General features: G+C 50.7%; 1 protein-coding gene across 10 annotated transcripts in view; it reads left to right on the top strand.

Moving 5' to 3' along the window:
• The window catches only part of Lingo1 (leucine rich repeat and Ig domain containing 1), a 177,851-nt gene that overhangs the window by 70,300 nt on the left and 87,657 nt on the right, over positions 1-19,894 (top strand). For 6 of the 10 annotated variants that reach the window (XM_030244329.1, NM_001361120.1, NM_001361115.1 and 3 more), the window contains one exon: positions 1,666-1,710. The exons of the other annotated variants lie outside the window; for them this stretch is intronic. The gene's annotated coding sequence lies outside the window, so the exon portion shown is untranslated. The remainder of the gene's footprint in view (positions 1-1,665; positions 1,711-19,894) is intronic. 10 annotated transcript variants of the gene reach the window in all.

Below are 19,894 nucleotides of genomic sequence, written 5' to 3'. Positions count from 1 at the left end.
GAGCACAGTATAGCTCGTATGGCACTTCCAGGCTCCAGACTCTGGGTGCTCTCTAACTAGGAGCCCTTGGGCAGCTCACCATTCAACACCCCGGTATCCTCAAGAGCAGTGGTTCTCAATCTTCTTAATGCTGCAACCCTTTAATACAGTTCCTTATGTTGCAGTGACTCTCAACCATAAAATTACTTTCATTGCTACTTCATAACTGTAATTTTGCTACTGTTAAGAATCATAATGTAAATATCTGATATTCACATGTCTGGTATGCAACCTCCAAAGGGCTTGCAGTGTACAGGTTGAGAACCCACTGCTCCAGAGAATGATGGGCTGAGTGTCCCCATGTCAATGAGGACCAGTGGGGTTAACACATGGCTCTCTTGGCCTGCCATCTGGTGTACACGTAGGCACTCAGTGAGCACAAGCAACAGTTGGTACTCTGTGAGGACATTTGTGGAAGAACACAGGATCCGGTGCACCCTGTGTAGACCCTGCATATGCACCTCTCTACAGGTTCACGTGGACCCCAGAGGGCACTCAGTACCTCTGAGAAGTGGCCTGGAACAGGAATTTGTCTATTGTACTTAAATAATAAAACAATACTATGCAGTGATAGAAATTTAGATTTTTGTTGTTGTTGTTTGAAGCAGGATTTCTTTCTCTGTGTAGCTTTGGATGTCTTGGAACTCACTCTGTAGACCAGGCTGGCCTCGAACTCAGATCTGCCTGTCTCTGCCTCCTGAGTGCTGGGATTAAAGGTGTGCATCACCTGTGTTTGGAAATTTAAATTTTTACCTCCTCTTGGAAGTCTTCTAGGACTGCACCAGCCCAGAGCTCTCAACTGTCAAATCTGTGTTTGGAAAGCAACCCCATCTCACCCCCATGGCTGCTATGAGCGTGTGTGTGTGTGTGTGTGTGTGTGTGTGTGTGTGTGTGCACCCTCAGGCTATGAACTTCTTGAGATCAGACTATATATTTTGCAGGTTAGATAAAGGTTCAAATCCAAAAGTTTTCAAAATAGGACCCTGAATGGCAGTACCATTTCCCAGGGGGTCCTGCTTGAAATGCAGTCTCAAGCCCACCCAGGACCCATTGCTCAGAAACTGAGGGTGGCAGTAAGCTGTGTTTGCCCCCTGGTGATGGATGTACCTGCTGGTAACTACTGATTGAGGGATAAAGGGCCATCCCAGAGTCACAGGGTGAGCCAGTGACATAGGTGAATTGGGCTGGGTCAGGGTACCAGGCATATGTGGGTCTTGATTCTCCATTCTTCTCAGTTCTCCTGGGCCCTGCTGGACCATGGCCCACATCTGGCCTTGCAAGTGACTGTGAGGCCCAGCCCTTTGTGTCCAGCCACCAGACAACTGTTCTTGCTCCTGTGTATAGTCAGGGTGGGGTATTAGGGTACAGTGGGATGCGGTGGTCTGCTTCACATATCTCAGAGCACATGCGGAGCCTGGGCTGGCCAAAGCAAGCCCTAGATCTCAGTCACCAGCTGCTCTGACCTGACTCTGGTTTCACTCTGTGAAACAGGCTGGGCATCTTTGGGCAGCCTCTCCTGCCCCTGGGGCAGAGGAAGTCTAGACTGAGCAGAGGCTTGGATGAGGCTGACTACAGGACACGTCTGTCTGGATGTCTGCTCACCTCCTCCCTGCTGTTTCTCTGCAGGAGTCCTGCTGGCGAGCTGTGAGCCTGGAGTGAGGCCCCAGAGAGGTGAGCAGTGTGGTTCCTTTCCTTCTTCCATCTCCTGGAGGCTGCCTTTGCTTCTGCAGCCGTGTGGGTCTGCTAAGGGTTTCCTGAATTAATGGACAAGGCTTAGGGATCAGCATGGGGGCAAGAAGGTGTCTCATAGTCTACTAAGGCCAAGGTTATGGGCATTCAGGGCCCTTCGGAGCAGTCAGGGCACCAGCCAGTAGTGAGGCTTACCTACGCATTTCAGGAGAGCAAAGCTGTGGGCCCCTAGGTGAGGTAAATCAGGTGAGGAAGTTGGGGCTGGGGGTTACTTGGTAAGTCAGACACTGGGTTTCTAGGGTGTCTTGTGCTGAGATCACCCTGAGGACCCCGTTCTTCCCATGAGCACTGCTGGCCTGGGGTGAGGCACAGCCTCCAGATTCAGGGCAGACACTTTGCGGGGGGCCTCTGTCCTGATGCCCAAGACACTCCTGCAGACTTGGGGATTTTAATTTCCTATCATCGCCTGAATGTGGCTGCTGAGTCAGCTTCACCTCCACAAACTAAACCAGCAGGAGAGACTATGGAGTATGGCACTGGTGCAGTGAGCCTCCCCCGAGCCTGGCAGGGGGGTGAGTGAGGTCATGAGCTGAGGGTCAGGTTCACTCCTCTCTGTGTGGTACCCTTTCCTTCATTTTCTGATAGGTCAAAGGGCGCTTCTGAAAATTAATCCTTCTGGACATTACTTTGTGTAGAGAAGACGGTGCACACAGTTGGTGCTCAATAAACGGTAAAGCGCACACACCAGGTGCTAAGCAACAGAGGTGTGAGAAGAGAGGGAGGACCTGAGGGTCAGGGGAAGCTCAGCACTCCATAGCTGAGCCCTCTGCCAGGGCCTATTGCTCCAGAGCAGAGAGTTGCCCTGTAGCAACATCCCAGGCTGCCTACCTGGAGGAGGGGCAGTAATTGCTCCTGATTTGCATGCTCAATCACCTCTTTTTAAGTCTTCAAGAAACCTTTCCAGACTTTAATTAGCTCGTTCGTCTTAGCAACAGCAGTCTTGGGAAGGAGCAGTTTGTTCCCTTCTTAGAGCTGGGGGAGCCAAGACTGGGAAGGGATGGAACCCAGTAGTGAAATAGACTGTGGTCTGGGTCCCCACTCCTAGACCCATGGTGTGTGTGGGAGTTGGACTATCACATCCTAAAGAAAGTGTGTGGGACCAGGAGGCCACAGTCAGCCAGCACTTCTGACCTTCATGGATGTGACCTGCTCGTCTCTCCTCTGCGTTTGGACCCTGCCAGACATCCAGCTGCAGCGTGCCTCCTCAGATAGGCCATCTTGCAATCACTGCCTTTGGTGTCCCTTCCTAGGGTGGCAGCACAGCCTCAGCCCTGCTTAGCTGGGTGTGAGCTCAAGCTATCGGCACTCGTCCCAGGTGGGGCTGATGGTGGTCACTATGGGGAGGAATAGAAATGGGCAGGGTGGTGATCTGGGGAGCCCGCAGATGTGTGGGATTCAGAAGTGTGGATGTTGTGTGGGTCCAGGGAGCAGGGGAGAGATGGCCTCAAGTCTACAGGGCTGTCAGCATTGCTGGATATGCTTCTGAGCAATTAGTGGGCCGGCCCTGGGAGACCTCTACGATAGAGAAGACTGCCTGTTGGACAGCGCCCAAGTGAGCATGTGTGTGAGCATGTGTGTGAGCATGGGCTGAGGAAGGCCTGGGAAGAGGTGCTGAGAAAATCCAGGAGTGCTCCCATTAGCATCAGCTAGGGCAGTGGAGAAGGGTGGGGCATGTGGGGGCATGGCTTCCTTTGCAGTCAAGGCTGGGCATGAGTTGTACCAGCCTTGGACAGTGCTCTGCCTTGAGCAAAGCCATACAGATTCCACAGGTGGACACCTGTCTGTGGGAACCAGTGTTTGGTATAGGCAGCTGAGGCCAGGAGGCTTAGAGAAAGGGCGTTTGGCAGGTGGGGTTGCTGGCACTCCTGACCGTATCCTTGCTGCATGGCTCTTCTGGCCCGACTCTGTGTGGGACTGAGCTACTGGCCGAGGTAGAGTACATTCCTGCTCCAACAGGAACAGAGCAGCGGAGGAGTTGTCGGGCCAGTGCTAGCAACATTTTTAGCTTTGAAAGCTTATTCTGCGTCTGCTTCAAATGTGGCTTTCCGTTTTTATTTTCACCTCAGTTCCCCTGTCCCAGCAGGGAGACCCCATTGTCCTTTCCTGCCTGGCCTTCAGTCTCAGGCTTTTCCAAGGTCCAGGGGGGTGGAGGAGCATCCTACACAGCCCAGAGGGAGCACTTGGGCTCTGGGCCTGGCTTCATACTGTCACTTGGAAGCTGTGTGACCTGGGGTGTATTTCCCAGCGTTTCTGTGCATCAAGGCCAGTTCAGGGAGAAATGAGTGCTAGAGGAGTCCTCACACTGGGTCCTATGGTTTAGGAGGGGAGGGTGACAAGGCCTTCCTCTTGATGTCAGCTGTGGGGAAGCTTCCCGGAGCACTGCTGAGCAAGAGGGACACTGTGTGAGAGGACTACTTCTTTCAGAGACAGATGTCCTCAGCCAACAAGGCAGAGGTGACATAAAAGAGGTAGAGTCTGGAGACAAGATGAACAGACTCCCCTTCCTTGGTACAGAGAGGCATCCCCGGAGGGGATGGGGTGGGACTGAGAGACCTGACCCACGAAGGAGAGAGTTGGAGTCATTTGTTCTTCATGCGGTAGGGACTTCCCTTCACAGCGGAGGTCATATGGGAAAGGGGTTGACCTCAGAGGCAAAGAGCATTGAAGCCATGTAGGGCCTGTGCTTTAGGGCTCTGGGAACAAATGCACTTCTCACATCTGACTTTAGTTGTCCAAGATATGTTCCTGCATGGGTTTGGATGGACCTCTGTGTGTGTGTGTATGTGCATGTATTTGTGTGTGTGCATGTATTTGTGTATGTGTGTGCATGTATTTGTGTGTGTATATGTGTGTGTATGCATGTGTGTATGTGTGTGTATTTGCATGTATGTGTATGTGTGTGTATTTGTATGTGTATGTGTATATGTATGTGTATATGTATGTATGTGTATGTGTGTGTATGCATGTGTGTATGTGTGTGTATTTGTATGTGTATGTGTATATGTATGTGTATGTGTATATGTATGTATGTGTATGTGTGTGTGTATGCATGTGTGTATGTGTGTGTATGTGTGTATGTATGTATGTGTATGTATGTATGTGTATGTATGTATGTATGTGTGTGTATGTATGTACGTATGTGTGTGTGTATGTGTATGTGTGTCTATGTGTGTCTATGTGTGTGTATGTGTGTTCTTCGTCCCCTGCAGGAAACACTAAACAGCAGGCAACTTTCTTCTATCTTCTACAGCATGAGCCCTGGAGAGTTCCCACAGCCTAGCCTGGTGCCTGGGTCCCATGTGCCCTTCCTGTACCCACCCCCTCACCCTTTCCAGGCCCCTATCACCTGTCTCCCAGGAGGGAGAGCTGCCCCAGAGAGGCAGGAAGATGCTGTAGGATAATAAAGTTATTATAACACTGTATGTCAAGCATGTCAAGCATCAGTCTCCCGTCTCCTTCATTCCAGAGTAGAGGAAACTGAGGCCAGAGGAGTGGGATGTCTGTCCCCAAGTCACACAGCTGACCTTGGTGGGGGAGGGGCCCACTGCAGTCCAGGTCTGGTTTCACCTCTGAACAGTCCCTTGGGCCTCTGACAGGTGAAGACCTCACCTCAGCCACCATTTCCCTCTCGCTGAGGCCAGGCTCCAGAGAGACACCAGACACCCATAGCTTCCCCTGCCACAGGCCCGTTTAGACCCATGTTACAGATGTGGAAGCTGAAGCCAGGAAGGAATCCAGGATTTTTGAGAGTCCAACTGGCATCTATCCTCTTGATCCACAATATATGGTGACAGTCTGGCCAATCCTTCCATTGCTACAAGTAGAGTACATGTGTCCCATTCCACCCCAGGCCTAGGGACTGCCTATGCGACTGGAGAGAAAGGGGAGCCAGACTTGTATAAACAGGCAGAGGCAGGGTCAGTCCCTGAACTTGGGGGAGAGATACAAGAGTGTTCTCCTTTCTTCCATCCAATCCACCAAAGCAATGGGAGTAGCTGCTGAGAGCCTGGTCTGTAGGATCTTAGACCTGTCTGTAGATCCCAGTTCCTGCGGAGGCAGTTGTGTGCCCTCAGACATACGATTTGAAGTCTCTGCCTCACTTCCTGTATCTAAAGAGGGAGGATGATAGTAGGGCTCACTTCACGAGGCTGTTAGAAGATTGTTAGTCTGTGTGTGTGTGTGTGTGTGTGTGTGTAGAGATACATGTACTCTATACATGTGGAGGACAGAGGTCTATAGCAGGTATATTCCTTGCTTTCTCTCTCTGTCTCTGTCTGTCTGTCTCTGTCTATCTCTGTCTCTCTGTCTCTCTGTCTCTGTCTCTGTCTCTCTCTCTCTCTCTCTGAGGCAGGCTTCTTACTGAAGCTAGAGCTATTTTGACTGGACTGGCTAGTCATCGGGCTGCTGGGATCCACCTAGCCAGCGTCTTCCCCTGGAGTTATAAAACACTATGCCTGGCTTGTACATGGGTTCTGGAGATCCAAACTCAGGTCCCTCTACTTGGCAGCAAGCACTTTTCCCACCGAGCCGTCTCCCCAGCCCGAGACTAGGTTATGTATTTGTGAAGACAGACCTGGAGCTGGGCCTTTTGGCATAGACTGTAATCATAGCTGTTTAGGGGCTGAAGCAGGAGGATCATGAGGGCAACTTATTATCTCAAAATAAAATAACATTAAAAGGGCTGTGGATGTGGATACATAGAAGAGAGCTTGTTTATCATCCGTGAGAGCCCTAAGTTAATTCCCAGAAAAAGAAAAAAAAAGGAAGAAAGGAAAAACCCTATTATCTATAGTTCTGGAGGCGAGGATGTTAAAAATGAAGGGACTGGAGAGTGGAAATACAACTCAGGGTAGATTACTTGCTTAGCATCTGTATTTAATTTCCAGCATAAAACCAACAAAAACACACACCAAAGATGGGCTCTTCTGCTGTGTCACCTGATGGAGCAACCCAGAAAGGTACACGTGCTCATGGTGGTGACACCCCTCACAGGCTCCAGCTCCACACTGTTGCTTTGGGGATCCTTGCCAATGTGGGAAGCTTAGGGATCCTTCCAAGCCACAGCATTCCCTTCTGCTCCCTGAATCCATGTTTTTCTTAAATGCACAGCACGTTTTTCTCCATCCCAAGAGCACCATCTTGTTCCTGTATCACCTTTAAGATGCAAAGCCCAGAATGTCGCTTGAGTCAGATAGGGACAAGACACAGGGAACAGCCCATCCTGAAGCATCCTCTCTCATCCCTGAGCCTGGGAGATCAAGCAATGGTCCTTTGGTCCAGGAGCTTGGAAGCTGCCTCACTGTCTCTTCTGTAGGCATTGCCTGAATTGGAGCTCTCTGAGGGCTTTGTGCTTGTGACAGATCTCTGCTGGGTTCCCAGACTGTCCACAGCATTCTTTGAATTTCACATGGATACTGCAGGGGTGGAGGGGGCAGGGGTCCTGGCTTGTACCTTCTGGAGTGGCAAGTTGAATTATACCTGGGTCCATAGGAGACTTCACTGGGATGGTCATTGGGTTCATACTGACATGTGGAGAGATGTGTATGGTACAGGGCAGTGATTGCTGAAGCATCTCTCTGAAAATGTTACACTCATGGTCCTGATGGTCTCCAGGAAAAGGTGTCCTCCGCCCCAAGCAGCCTCACTTGGCCTTAGCGCTTTCTCCCCAAGTGCTTTCATGCTTTCCATCTGCCTGGTTGAAGAGTCTCAGGTTTACTCTCACCTCCCTCTGAATGCTCAGTTTCTCTTCCCACCACCTTTACCATCCCACGCTCTGAGGTATGGTCTAGCAGATGCTGTGTGGAGCCCTGAGTGCTTCCGTGCCCTTATTTTTCTGCCCAGGATCATAGTCCATTGACTTTTAGATCCACCTCCCACAAAGTCCCAGAACACAGGCACAATGCAAGTCTTTACTGTAACCAGGGTACCTCCATCCCGGTTCCCTCTGAGATCACATCAGAGTGGCTCTTGCCATCCACACTCTATAGCATCCAGCTCTCTTCTCCTCACCTTCCATCCTCTCTTCACCACAAAGGCTTTCCTTGGCCTTTTCCTCCTCTTCAGTGTGGCCTTTCTTCACCTTCACCCATCTTAGCTCTGTCAGGGCAACACTCCACTTTGCTGACATTGTCTGTCTTAGTCCATTCAGTGACATGGTTTCAGAGACTGGCTAATTTGGGAAGAAAAGAAACGTATTTTTAACATTTCTAGAGTTTAGAAGCCTAAGGTCCAGGAACTGTGCCTGACAGAGGACCACTTCGCAGCCTAAACACATCCTGCACAGGCAAGTGCTCCCATGATGCTGGATACGTTTATGTACAGTTGGTGAGTTTGAAGTTGTCAGAGTTGTTTTCAGGGCTACAGATTGTCCTAAGAAGAGAGCAGGGATCCTCCTGACTCCTTTGTGTAACTAGACACGGAGCCTGCTATAGCCTCTCCCTATCTACCCCAACTCTTGTTCAATATCAGTTCTAGATTTTCTATTGCCTGACCAAGCAGGGTATCTGGAATGGGGGTGGAGGACTGACATTTTATGTATTTAGGAAGTGTGTGTGTGTGTCTGTGTGTGTGCGTGTGTGTGTGTGTGTGTGTGTGTGTGTGTGTGTGTTACATCCAACTCTCGGTGTCTTTCTCTATCACTCTCTATTGTTTCAGACAGGCCCTCTCACTGACTTGGAGTTCGCCATCTTGTCCAGTCTGGCTGACCAGGAGTTCCCTGGCATCCACCTGTCTCTGTGACCACTCCTAGTGCTGGAGTAACAGTCATGTGCCACCACACCCACATGGGTGCAGGCAATCCAAACTTGGGTCCTCACGCTTCTGCAGTGATCACTTTACCCGTTAAGCTGTGTCGCCACAGATTTAGTAATACTCACACCCATTGTATGCCGATTTGTATTTGTGAGGACTCCCAAGCACACTTGTGACACAAAGATAGGCAGTCTGTAGTAGAGAACAGAGAAAAATGGAGACATCAGAGCATGGGCTCACGAAGTAGGATGTTGGCTCCAGTTCTTGGTGGCCAGAGTGAAACTGGGAAACGGGAGTTGTGAGTTTGTGCTGCCTGCAGCAGAAGAGCAGCAGAGTGACCCTAAGGACAGGCTTCCTAGGATGGAGGACCCCTGGGGACAGTAACCTGACGGGTGACTGCCAGGCCCTGCTCTCCTGACCACCCTGACAGCTGGACCTGTGGAGTCAAAGATGGAGGGACAGGACCCTGGAGTCCTTGGTTGGAGCTGGGCAGAGGCTTAAGTGGTGCTTTGCCATCTAGTCATTGGCACTCGGCCCTGGGGAGGCAGGGTACGGTGCGCAGGCACCCTCTGGGTTCTGGCTTGCTCTAGGGAGGAGGAAGTTCTTTCTGCATAGGGCATTCTGCTGCCCCAGGCAGAGACCATCTGGCCAGAGGTGTGGATGGGCCTCAGCTCCCAGTTCCCTTGCCTCTGACTCTGTCTTGCCTACCTAGCTGGGTTTGGCCATCTGTAGCTTGGACCCAAGCCAGTGTTCCTCCTTCCCACTCTTCATCAAGAACCTCTGCATTCACAACCTGGGTCTGGCCTCCAGGCTCACACCAGAGCTGGCTCAGCCCTCTCTGTGCCCCTTCCAGCTCCACAGGTGCTCAGAGGCTGGGTGAGCCAGTTTTACTGCCCTACTGGTACTGAGTCCCTCAAAGGTTAGTGGATCTCCACACTTCTGTCCAGTGTCACCTGGGCTCTCTCTCTCTCTCTCTCTCTCTCTCTCTCTCTCTCTCTCTCTCTCTCTCTCTCTTTCTGTGTGTGTGTATTAAAGCTTTTTGAGGAAAGAGAGGCAAAGAGGATGGACCATCAGTATCATAGTGGGTGGGCTCCCAGTATTAGGAATGCCTTCCACACACTTCACACTTGGCCAAGCCCAGACCTCACAACAGCCCTGCAAAGTAGGACAGCAATGGCATAGCGACAGTAATAACAGAAGCTTCCAAGCTCCTGCTGTGTGCCAGGTGCTGTTCTGAGCATCTCACAGATATTTATTGGTTTAATCCTCACCACACCCCATGAGCTGCTATTACAGAAGCACAGAGAGGTTAAGTAACGTACCTGAAGTTAAACCATCTGTACGGGGCAGACTAAGGGATTAATCAAATAGTTTGGACTCAGTGAAAAGGTACAGGGCCCACTTCTTATGATGTCCTGGTCGTTTTTGTAACTGACTTATCTCCTGTAGCTCAGGAGAAGCACAGTACCACCAAGGTCCCTCCATTGTGCTGTATAACATGATTTTCTTCCTTTTTGAAAGATGAATACTATTCCACCCTATGGGCACACCCTGCTGCCTCTCTGCTCGACAGCTAATACACTGCTCTCTCGTCTTGGCCACTGAGGAACAGTGCTGAAGAAACTGGGTGGCAAATGTCTCCGACACATCCTCTCTTAGTTCTCTGGGATATCTAACCAGAGGTGGATTGCTGGTTCTTTAGATAACTCTATCCTACATTTTTGAAGGCACACCCCCTCTGCTACTCCCCAGCTGCCTGTACTGATTTATATCCTACTAACAATGTGTAAAATTTGAATTTCACCACGTCCTTGCCAGCTCTTGGCTAGTATGCGCCTCTTCTATCACTACTATTTTTTGGGACAGAGTTCCTCTGTGGAGTTCTGGTTGCCTTGGAATTTGCATTGTAGACCAGACTGGCCTGGAACTCACAGAGATCCACCTGCCTCTGCCTCTTGAGTGCTGGGATTAAAGGTGTGTGCCACCATGTCCAGTGGGTCCTTCACTACTTAAAAAGATGCTATTTGTTATTATATGTGCGTGCCTGTGTGTGTGCGTGCCTGTGCGTGCCTGTGCGTGCCTGTGTGTGTGTGTGTGTGTGTGTGTGTAGTCATGGGCACACGTTGAATGGTGCTTGTGTTGTGGTCAGAGGACAACTCTGTAGAATCAATGCCCTCTGTTCCCTTTCATGTAATCCCCAGGGTGGGACTCAGCTTGCCAGGCTAGCAAAACAAGAACCTTCTGGGTCACCTGGCTAGCCTGTCACCACTTCCTTTGTTTCTTTGGGTTTATTTGTTTGATTTCAGAATGAGAAGTCCTCATGTGGCATAGGCTGGCCTTGAACTTGCCATGTTGTGGAAGATGGACTGAACTGATCCTCCTGCTTCCCACGATTGTGCTCACAGCTGTGGCCAGCCACACCCCCAACAACCACCTCACAAACCCCATCTGGCTCTTTTCTTCCTTCTTTGAGTAGCAGCTTTAGTGTCATGAGCAGCTTATGACCAAATCCAACCCATAAACCTCGTTCTGCTGTCTTCTGGGAGTTCTGTCATTGCTGGCTGGGTGTTTAGGGTTTTTTTTTTTTTAAGCCATTTTCAGTGACTGAAAGGGCTTGCTCATTCTTTTATACAATGTCTGAAAGCATCTCAGTCCCTTCCTGAGGACAGGCCATGTCACTTCCTCCTTCCCAGACTAGACAGTGCTCACAGCCCACCAGGATGGTATGGGCAATGCAAATATCTACTGCCATGGGTGTGGTCAGGATCTCTATGACAAAGAAAAGGCCTCAGGAGTTTTTATGCAAGACCAGCAACCCAGAATCAGCTGGACATTTGGAATTAATGCTTCAGTGAGCACTTTTGGGCTCTGGCTGAAGTCACTTGTCAGTGAAGAGTCCCACATGTACCATTGAGAGATGGCTAGCTTTCCTCTTGGTGCTCAGCCAAGTCTTGAAAACCAAAGTGAAGTTTGTAGTTAGAAGAATAGTCTGAGCTGGGCAGTAGTGGCACACACCTTTAATCTCAACACTCGGGTGGCAGAGGTAGGCAGTTCTCTATGAGTTCTAGGCCAGCTTGGTCTATAGAGGAGTTTCAGGATAACCAGAGTTACAAAGGGAAACCCTGTCTCAGAAAGAAGGAAGAGGAGGAAGAAGAGGAGGAAGAGGGGATGGAGGTGGTACTGAGGCTCAAAGTCTCAGGGTGGGGTTGGGGCAGATAGATGACCACTGGCATTCCCTAGCTGTGATGTGCTGGGCCTGCTGGGTTTGATACTCTGGGACCATTTTCCATGATCAGGAATTTTTTAAGCCAGCTGTTCAACACAGAAGTCCACACTGCTTTGGATCCTGGATTCCACAGCTCTGGCAGGCACAGGTTTGTCTCTGCTGGGGCAACCTGAGAATCGGGTGCTGAGGCTACCTGAGAATCGGGGTTCACAGGCTGTGCCTATCACTTTCTGTGTGACCAGGGCAGGTCTATCCTCGCCATGGGCTTCAGTTTCCCTATCTGTAAAATGAGCATCATTCTCTTATAATTTGGGAAGTGTAGGGTTAAACATGATGGTGTACTTAGATCTGTGCTAGGAGAAAGATGGGGAACCTGGCACCCCCAAAGTGTACAAGCTTCTGTTCTGCCTGGGTTCTGTGACAGGAGCTGCTGGAGTTCACTGGGCCTCTGGATGGGCCACACTTAAGTCAGCTCTGGACATTCTGGAGCGGCCCAAAGTCACAAGGATGTGGTTGCGCATTGATCCCTTTGCCATGATAGTCCATATAATCAGGGTGGTCTGTAGGAAGGCCCCTAAGAGACCTGGCCCCCAGCTGGACTCTGCAGGAATGGACCACAGTGGATCATCCACTATCAACCTAACATCTGCCAATCAGGAGACTGTGGCATCTCGGAGGCCTGCTAGTTGCACTGTGGTAGGAGACAAAAGTTCACTCACAGGACAGTCACTTTGTCAAATGGGGTTCTGGTTAAAGGGAGAACTTGGGAAAATCTCTTCGTAGTTAGGGATGCCCACCCTCAGGGACAGTATGCGCTTGCCTCATTGGGTTTACAGTGGCCTATGCTGACCTCATCTCTTCTTTATAACTGAAGAAGCTGAGTGCAGAAGGAAGGCACCCTTAGGCTAATCCTGGACTCTGATTTTCCCATCAAAATTACAGGGACCAGACAGACACATTTGAGGAAATGTTCTGGATATGAATTATGCCTTCTGCTAAGGAGGCTGGAGGATGAGTGGAGCAGAGAAGGCCAGGTTCATTGGCTAGCCTCTTGCTCACTTCTGCCACCTGCCTGTCCTCCCTGAATCAAGCCTCTTACACTCCAGACTTCCCAAAGGATACCCCTTTGGTGGGGGGGGCTCAGCAGAGAGACAGCAGCCACGTGTGTGCCCAAGGGTGTTGTCAGAGTTGAATGTCTGTGGAAGCTAGTGGCACTGAGCAAGCACCTGGTGACTGGACAAGAGGACAGGGCCTCCCCTCCCCTCTCTGCTCCTGTTCAGGGCATCGAGTGGGAGAAACCCTGGACAGCTGGGTTTTGTGCCCACTATATATAGCCCGGCTCAGACACGCACAGCGGCTATTTCTGTGTTCCTCCTCCTACTGAGGCAGGGGGAGGGGAGAGAAAGTAGTCCATCTAAAAATATAACCGGGAAAAATATCACAGCGCTGAGCCGCACCCGAGATCTGTCTCCTTCTCTCGCCTCCGCCCCCGCGCCCTTACTTACCTCACTTCTGCCTTGAGGGTGCCATCAGGCTGTGGCTCCTCCTTACCCTGTCGCAGCCTCCTGGTGCCCAGGGGGTGGGGCTGGAGCTGGAAACACTGAAGTCTAGGCTTCTATAGGGAGCCACAGGTTCTGACACTAGTCTTTTCTGGTCCCTTAGGATGCACAGAGACACAGTCTGCTGGCTGTGGCCTCAGAGGGCAGGGGTCAGGACTCTGCCCTAAGCCTCAGTTCCAACATAGGGATGAAAAGTGAGCCTTATACCAGATAAATGAGGATGAGGGTGTAGCAACGGGCCAAGCACAGTAAAGTATACTGGACCCAGCCCCCGTGTCATGCTACCCTGGTATTCCCCATCTTCATCCTGCTCACGGAATTCTGCCCTCCCTGGGAACATCTCCATGACAGGGCAAGTCAGCAAAGCCCAAGTCTGTCCTCTAGTGCCCAGAAGTGCAGTGCCCACTGTGACTTTCAGTAGACATCAACAGTTGTTAGGGAGTCACAGTTGCCCAGAAAGGTAGGAGAGTGAGGTTACCTGAGCTGCCTCAGGCTGCACCCTGCTGTGTGGCAGTATTGGGTCTCTAACCTCCTCAGGGAGGCTCAGAGAGGGAAACAATGTCTCCTGGATCACACAGCTGAAGTGGAAGGTCAAGAAAACAGGCTGCATCCCCTCCCCCATAAACCCCAAGCCCCCAGTGGGCAGGCATGGGGCACCTCACCTCATCTGTGGTTTTCCCTTCTCCGGATGTGGGAGCCTCTGTTGGGTCTGGGAAAGCTCCCCCAGAGAACACCCCTCCTCCTGTAATCACAGCATTGCTGTCCTGGGAGGCTGCACTGAGCCTCGTGTACCCTGCAGTATTGAGTGCCTTTGAGTGTAGGCTGGAACTCTGTGAGTTTTAGGCCAGCCTAGTCTACATAGTAAATTCCAGGCCAGCCATGGATACATATTGAGATTATAACAAAAACAAAAACAAAAAACAGTAACAACAAAACATTTTTAAAAAATATTTATTTATTTATCTTATGTATATGAGTATACTGTCACTGTCTTTAGACACACCAAAAGAGGGCACCAGATTCCATGACAGATGGTTGTGAGTCACCATGTGGTTGCCCGGAATTGAACTTAGAACCTCTGGAAGAGTAGTCAGTGCTCTTAACCGCTGAGCCGTCTCTCCAGCCCCAGCAAAACAATTTTTATAACATTTAAAAAATCAGATGTCACCCAGGTAATATGTGTTACCTGCTTTGCTACTCAAATGACTACAAGGTAGGAGGTAGCATTCTAAGAGATTTGGTGACTGGTCCTCGGCCACACAGCTGGTAAGTGGCCAACTAAAGATTTGCTCATGGGCCACCAAGCTACAAAGCCAATGATTTGTTATCTTTTCTCTACTAGGCAGGGTATTGCTCTGCCTTCTGTACACCCAGATAGTTGCCCTGAGTGGGCTTGGAGCATACTTTTGTTCCTGGGCCAGTTGACAGCGGAGTGCAGCAGGGTTCATTGTGGCTGTGTGGAGCTAAGGCTGTGCTTGAGGTGGCTGTGCCATGGAGAGTGAGCTGTCTTCTCTGGCCAACGCTGAGCTTTGCGGAGGCATTAACAAGCCATTTAGAAAGCGCTGACAACACACTTTGCAGCCTCCTATTTAAGACGTACTAAAAAATAAGCACCTTTTCAGGGAGGAAGCTGCAGCTCAGCGGGTGAAATATGGTCATGGTGTCACCTGCAAACCTGTTACCCTGAGGCTGGGGGCAGTGGCAGTGGGATCAGAGAGCACCCAGCCTCATCCTTCCCGGGTGGCCTTGGAAGGTGACAGGTGCTTGGTGAGATGAGGGAATCCTCAGCTTCTGTCAGGGGACACGGAGGGAGGTCTGCAGCTTTGGGGGGATTTTGTGGTCGTGGGAGGCAGAGGAAATGAACAGGCTGTAGGCTGTTCATTTACCAAATGGAGAAGCCAAGACCCAGCAGTGAAAATCCAAACTTCCGACTGTCCTAAAAGCAGCCCCAAGCCTGGCCCGAGTCCAAGGGGCCATGGTACAGAAGCCACTCCGGTGTTTGCCTCCTATTCTTAATTCCAGTCCAGACATTCCTGGGACCAGGATAGGCCTGGGTTTAGAACAAGCCAACAACCGGGTGAACAACAGGGAGTGAGCAGAAATACAATCAAACTATCAAAGAAGAAATATTAAACACAAATAACATCATCATCAACAACAAAAGCAACAAAACGAAATTGTCCCCAGCTCTGCACAGAGCTTACAGTTTCATGATCTCAGGGCAAATAAAGTCTGGGCAGAGTTGCAAGGATGTGTCTGCTATCCAGTGGGTGTGGAGGCTTCCCAAGTAGCCAACCCTGACTGAGCCTACAGGGTGAATGTGTGCTGAGGGTAGCAGGTGGTGGCTGAACAAATGTCACAGAGGGGCTAGCATGTGCAAAGGCCCTATGGTAGAAGCTTCTGTGAGACTCTGTAAGGCCAGCATCACTGAGGCAGAGCTCTGTGGGAAGCATGACCCCCCCCCCCCCAAAGGGGGTCGGACTTCCAGGAAGCCCATGAAGGGAGCTAACTGGCCTGGGGAGGGCTGCACACTTGGGTGTGACTGTGGGCAGACTTCTGCTTGTTAGGTGGGGAAATGGATTCAAGTCAAGATTGGCCCTGGGAGGGAGGTAGCTGGGGGTGAGTGTGAGCGTGCAGCAGGACTGGAGGCTTGAACCCACTGGCTTCCTCTGTTCTTAGCATTCTCTCCCTGGCCACAGAGGCAATTCCCTTTGCTGAGGGGTGTGTTCTTCCTTCGCCATGTTGGGAGGCCAGTCAAGGCCAGCATGCAGATCATAGCAGGGAGCTCTTCCTTCAAGGCAGCTGGAGACGCAGCTGGGGACAAGAGTACGAGGTGGAGCAGGTCACTCTGTGTCATCTCTGTGATGTCTAACCCAGGGAGGAGCCATTGCCCAGAGGGGAAGGGGGAGAGAAGAAAATAGCAGGCTTTCCTTAATTATGACTGATTGTGACAGCTTGCATCTTTAGTCTGAAAAGTATCTATGGGATAAGGACTGCTTTTCTCAATCGGGATAATTATGTTAATTAAAATGCTTTCTTTATAGCAGTTCTGATTAATAAAAAACAGCTCCACTGCTCTCTTTAAACACTCTAACCTTCTGTCACACAGAGAAGGAGACCCTTTCTCAGCAGTTTACGGCTCTTCACACTGATTCCAAGAGACGACCTGCTGCCAGGGTGGCCTGGTGGTGGGCGCTCGGCTCCATGCATGTGAAGATGGGTACAGGTGGAGGGGACAGGAGAGGGACCAGACAGGCAGCTGGTCCAGCCGTGGGCAGCATCCGATGAGCCAGGCCACTGTTGCTGAGTCTGCGGGAGAATGATAATACCACTTACTTCTCTAATTGATGTTTGTTTCCTATGGAAAGCATAAAGATAATTAACAAGCTCCTAATTAAGAAAACTTACATGTTGGGAAGCAAGGTGCCCAGGCCAAAATTGTGTCTGCAATGGAGGGGTGGGAGAAGATGGGGACTCTTGTAGCCTTGTGGCTAGGAGAGGAGAGGCACTAGGGACGCAGATGCTGGAACATCCTGTAGAAGCTCTGGCCCCATATACCCTACAGTAAGTGGGTAGAGAACATATTATGTAGGAGTTAGAATAACTCCTGTTATGAGTGTCAGAATGACCCATGTTATTAGTGTGTTAGAATATATGTTAATCTGTGTGACCATGCCTAAATGTTCATGTGTGAATGTTAATTAAAATGCTTTCTTTATATCAGTTCAGAGTGTGAAAGTACATGTGTGTGTGTGTGTGTGTGTGTGTGTTCATGCTCACACACACTAAGTAGCTATGGCAGCAGCAATCTCAGCCCACAGCTAAGGGAAGATGGGAGGTTCCCCAACAAATGTCAGGCTATTAGAACTCTGGAGTAGCCAGCAGACAGGGAGAGGCCTCACCCTTTCCCTGCCCTCCTTCATCAGCCTTGTGTTTCCAGCCCTGATCTCTGAGGCAGGCCCAGAACTCTGGTCTGGTGGGCTGTGAGAGCTGCAGAGAGAGCAGACCTGGTGAAGAAGGGGTGGGGCCTTAAAGCAGGAGGCACTTCAGCTGTCCACCATGCCTTCTGAAATGGCTCCGTGGAGATGGGGTCTCAGTGGAGAGGTCTCTGGTGCTGACAGAGGCGCTGTGGATTCCCTATGACATCCACATCCAACCATCCCAGTTCTGAGGACATCCTCATGACACATGTGGAAATTGGAGGACAGCTTGATGCCTGTCCTTACCTTCTACCTTTAGACAGGATCTCTGGTTTGTTTTGTTTTGATTTGATTAGGTTTGTTCCCTACTATGTACTAGGCTAGCTGGCCTATAGCCTTTTGGGATCCTCCTGTCCCCATCTCCTGTCTCCCCATAGGAACCCTGGGATTATAGATGCTAGTACTGTGGCTTTCATGTGACTTCTTGGGATTTGAACTCAGGTCCTCATGCTTGTGTGGCAAGCCTCTTCCCAGCCCACTCTTGCTGCCCCTTCCTGGCTACTCTCTTGATTCCTTAGGCTTTGGCCTCCTGTTCAGCTCATGCCAGCCAATACCCTGTGTTCCAGACCCTGTTTGCGGCCTTGCCAATTCCCTCCTTGGCCCTCTTCAACAAAAGTCCTACTCAGTCTCCCTTGCTGTTAGAACCGAGAAAGCAAGGTTAGTAGAAGCCTCAGCTATGCTACTGGCTGAGGAGGAGCCTGCTTTTGGTCCTTGTAGCCTCTGAACACAGGGCTTGTCTGGGTCCAACAGTGCAGAATCAGGGTCTGGAGAAAACACTGAGCTCCAGCCTCCTGATCTTGGGGAGTCCCGAGGCAAAGGGGTCCCCATTGCCAAAGACGGCCATGCTAGCAGGTCCTTGGACCCTTATGACAGGCTGGGCCTAGAGGCTTCCACATGTATAGATAGATATGTAAATCTCCAGCTATGTGAGTAGGGCCACATGAATGTACATTGTCATGCCTTTTTGAGGACCTGTGGGAGGGGGGCATATGGCCTGTCCACATGTGACAGTGTTGACACACACATGTGTACAACAAGCATGAAATTTGAATTCATGTATGTGGGCTACAGGCCTGCTTCTGTGGGTGTGACCTTTAAACACGCATCTCTGGGGCTATCTTCAGACAATGCTTCTGCTCACTAGGTCCTGGCCTGATGTGTGGGTGGATCAGTCCCTTGGGAACCTTCCAGTGACTCCCACCCAACACTCATGCCAATGACAGAGCAGGAGTCCTTGGGTCCACCTCATCTGAGGACCTAGTAAGACACCGGAATCTTGCTAGATACCCCGGCTTCAAACCCCTGAAGTGTAAGTAAGCTACCTGCTGGCAAGAAAGGCCAGCACCCATCCAGTCAGCCAGGCTGACTTCCGGGAGTAGTTGATCACTTGGGAGAAAGGAACCTGGATGGAAGATATGGGGCAGGGTTCAAGGCCAAGCGTGTGTGTGTGTGTGTGTGTGTGTGTACGCTTACATGCACATGTTTCTGTGTGTGCTTGCTCTGCACAGTCATGGAGTTCCATGGCCATCTTCCAGCATAACCCCCAGCCTTCCATGGGACTCTGAACTTACTCCTCTGGGCCGGAGATTGCTAGTACATGTGCTATTTGTCTCCCCCAATATTTGATATTGATATCGTCTTAGGCTCCTGCTGAGTCTATGACCCTTAACCCCCAGAGAGCCCTTGTTCCCAGATGGAGCAGCCCCAAGTCTTCAGAATCGCGTGCTAGTGCAGGGATTCTTACAGGACACTGGTGGTGATTCTTGCATGCATGTGGAAGCCTGGTCCAGGAGTATCTGGGCCTGCCCCCCCATACACACAGCCTGCTTGGGGCTGCCCCCTCTCACCTCCACTGTATTTACGTGTCTATTTTATGATTTCAATTTTTAATGCCTCTGCTCTTTGAAGACGCTTAATGCTTTCGAGTGGAACATTTCCTTCCAGGACCTGAGCGCAGATTGAGGACAGAGCAATAAATCAACTAATAACTGGAACCTCATTTTCTGCTCCACGGCAGAGAGTTAACCCCTGCCTCGCCGTGCTCCACTCACTGGCAGCCTTGGGGGCGGCTGAGGGTTTCGCAGGCTGCTGAGCGGCATGCCACAGTTCAGCTCATTGCTCTGGCCCTTCCTCCTGCTCCCCCACCCCGCCCCCTCTCCTCGAGGGTCTCTTCCACCCTTTTCTTTGATTTCCCTTCATCATTATCTTATTATTTCTGACTTGCTCACAGCAAGTGGGGATAAGGGGAGGTCTGGAATTGGGGATTCTGGGAGCGCCCGGGGTACTGTGAGAAGCATGCATTTGTCAGCAGCCTTCTAGAAGCCCTGGCTTGTGTGAGCAGGCAGGACCGTTCAATTCTGTCTGGGAATCAAAGCCACCATCTAGGTAAAGGATCTTGCCACATGGGTGGATCAGGACTGAAACCTAACATAGAGGGCAGCCTTGATGTCGATTTGGGCATCCTGAGTCTTCTGGAAGGAGAAGAGAGTCTGGCATGTGTGAGAACGGCGTTCATGGCTTCTCACTCATGTGTCACACAGGTCTGCGTGTGTTCACAAGTGTTTCATGGCCATGTGTGTGTACATGCATGC

Source organism: Mus musculus, chromosome 9, assembly GCF_000001635.26.
Source record: "Mus musculus strain C57BL/6J chromosome 9, GRCm38.p6 C57BL/6J".
Classification (NCBI taxonomy): domain Eukaryota; kingdom Metazoa; phylum Chordata; class Mammalia; order Rodentia; family Muridae; genus Mus; species Mus musculus.
Note: the sequence above shows the minus strand (reverse complement) of the source record. Positions and strands in the feature narration are given on the sequence as shown.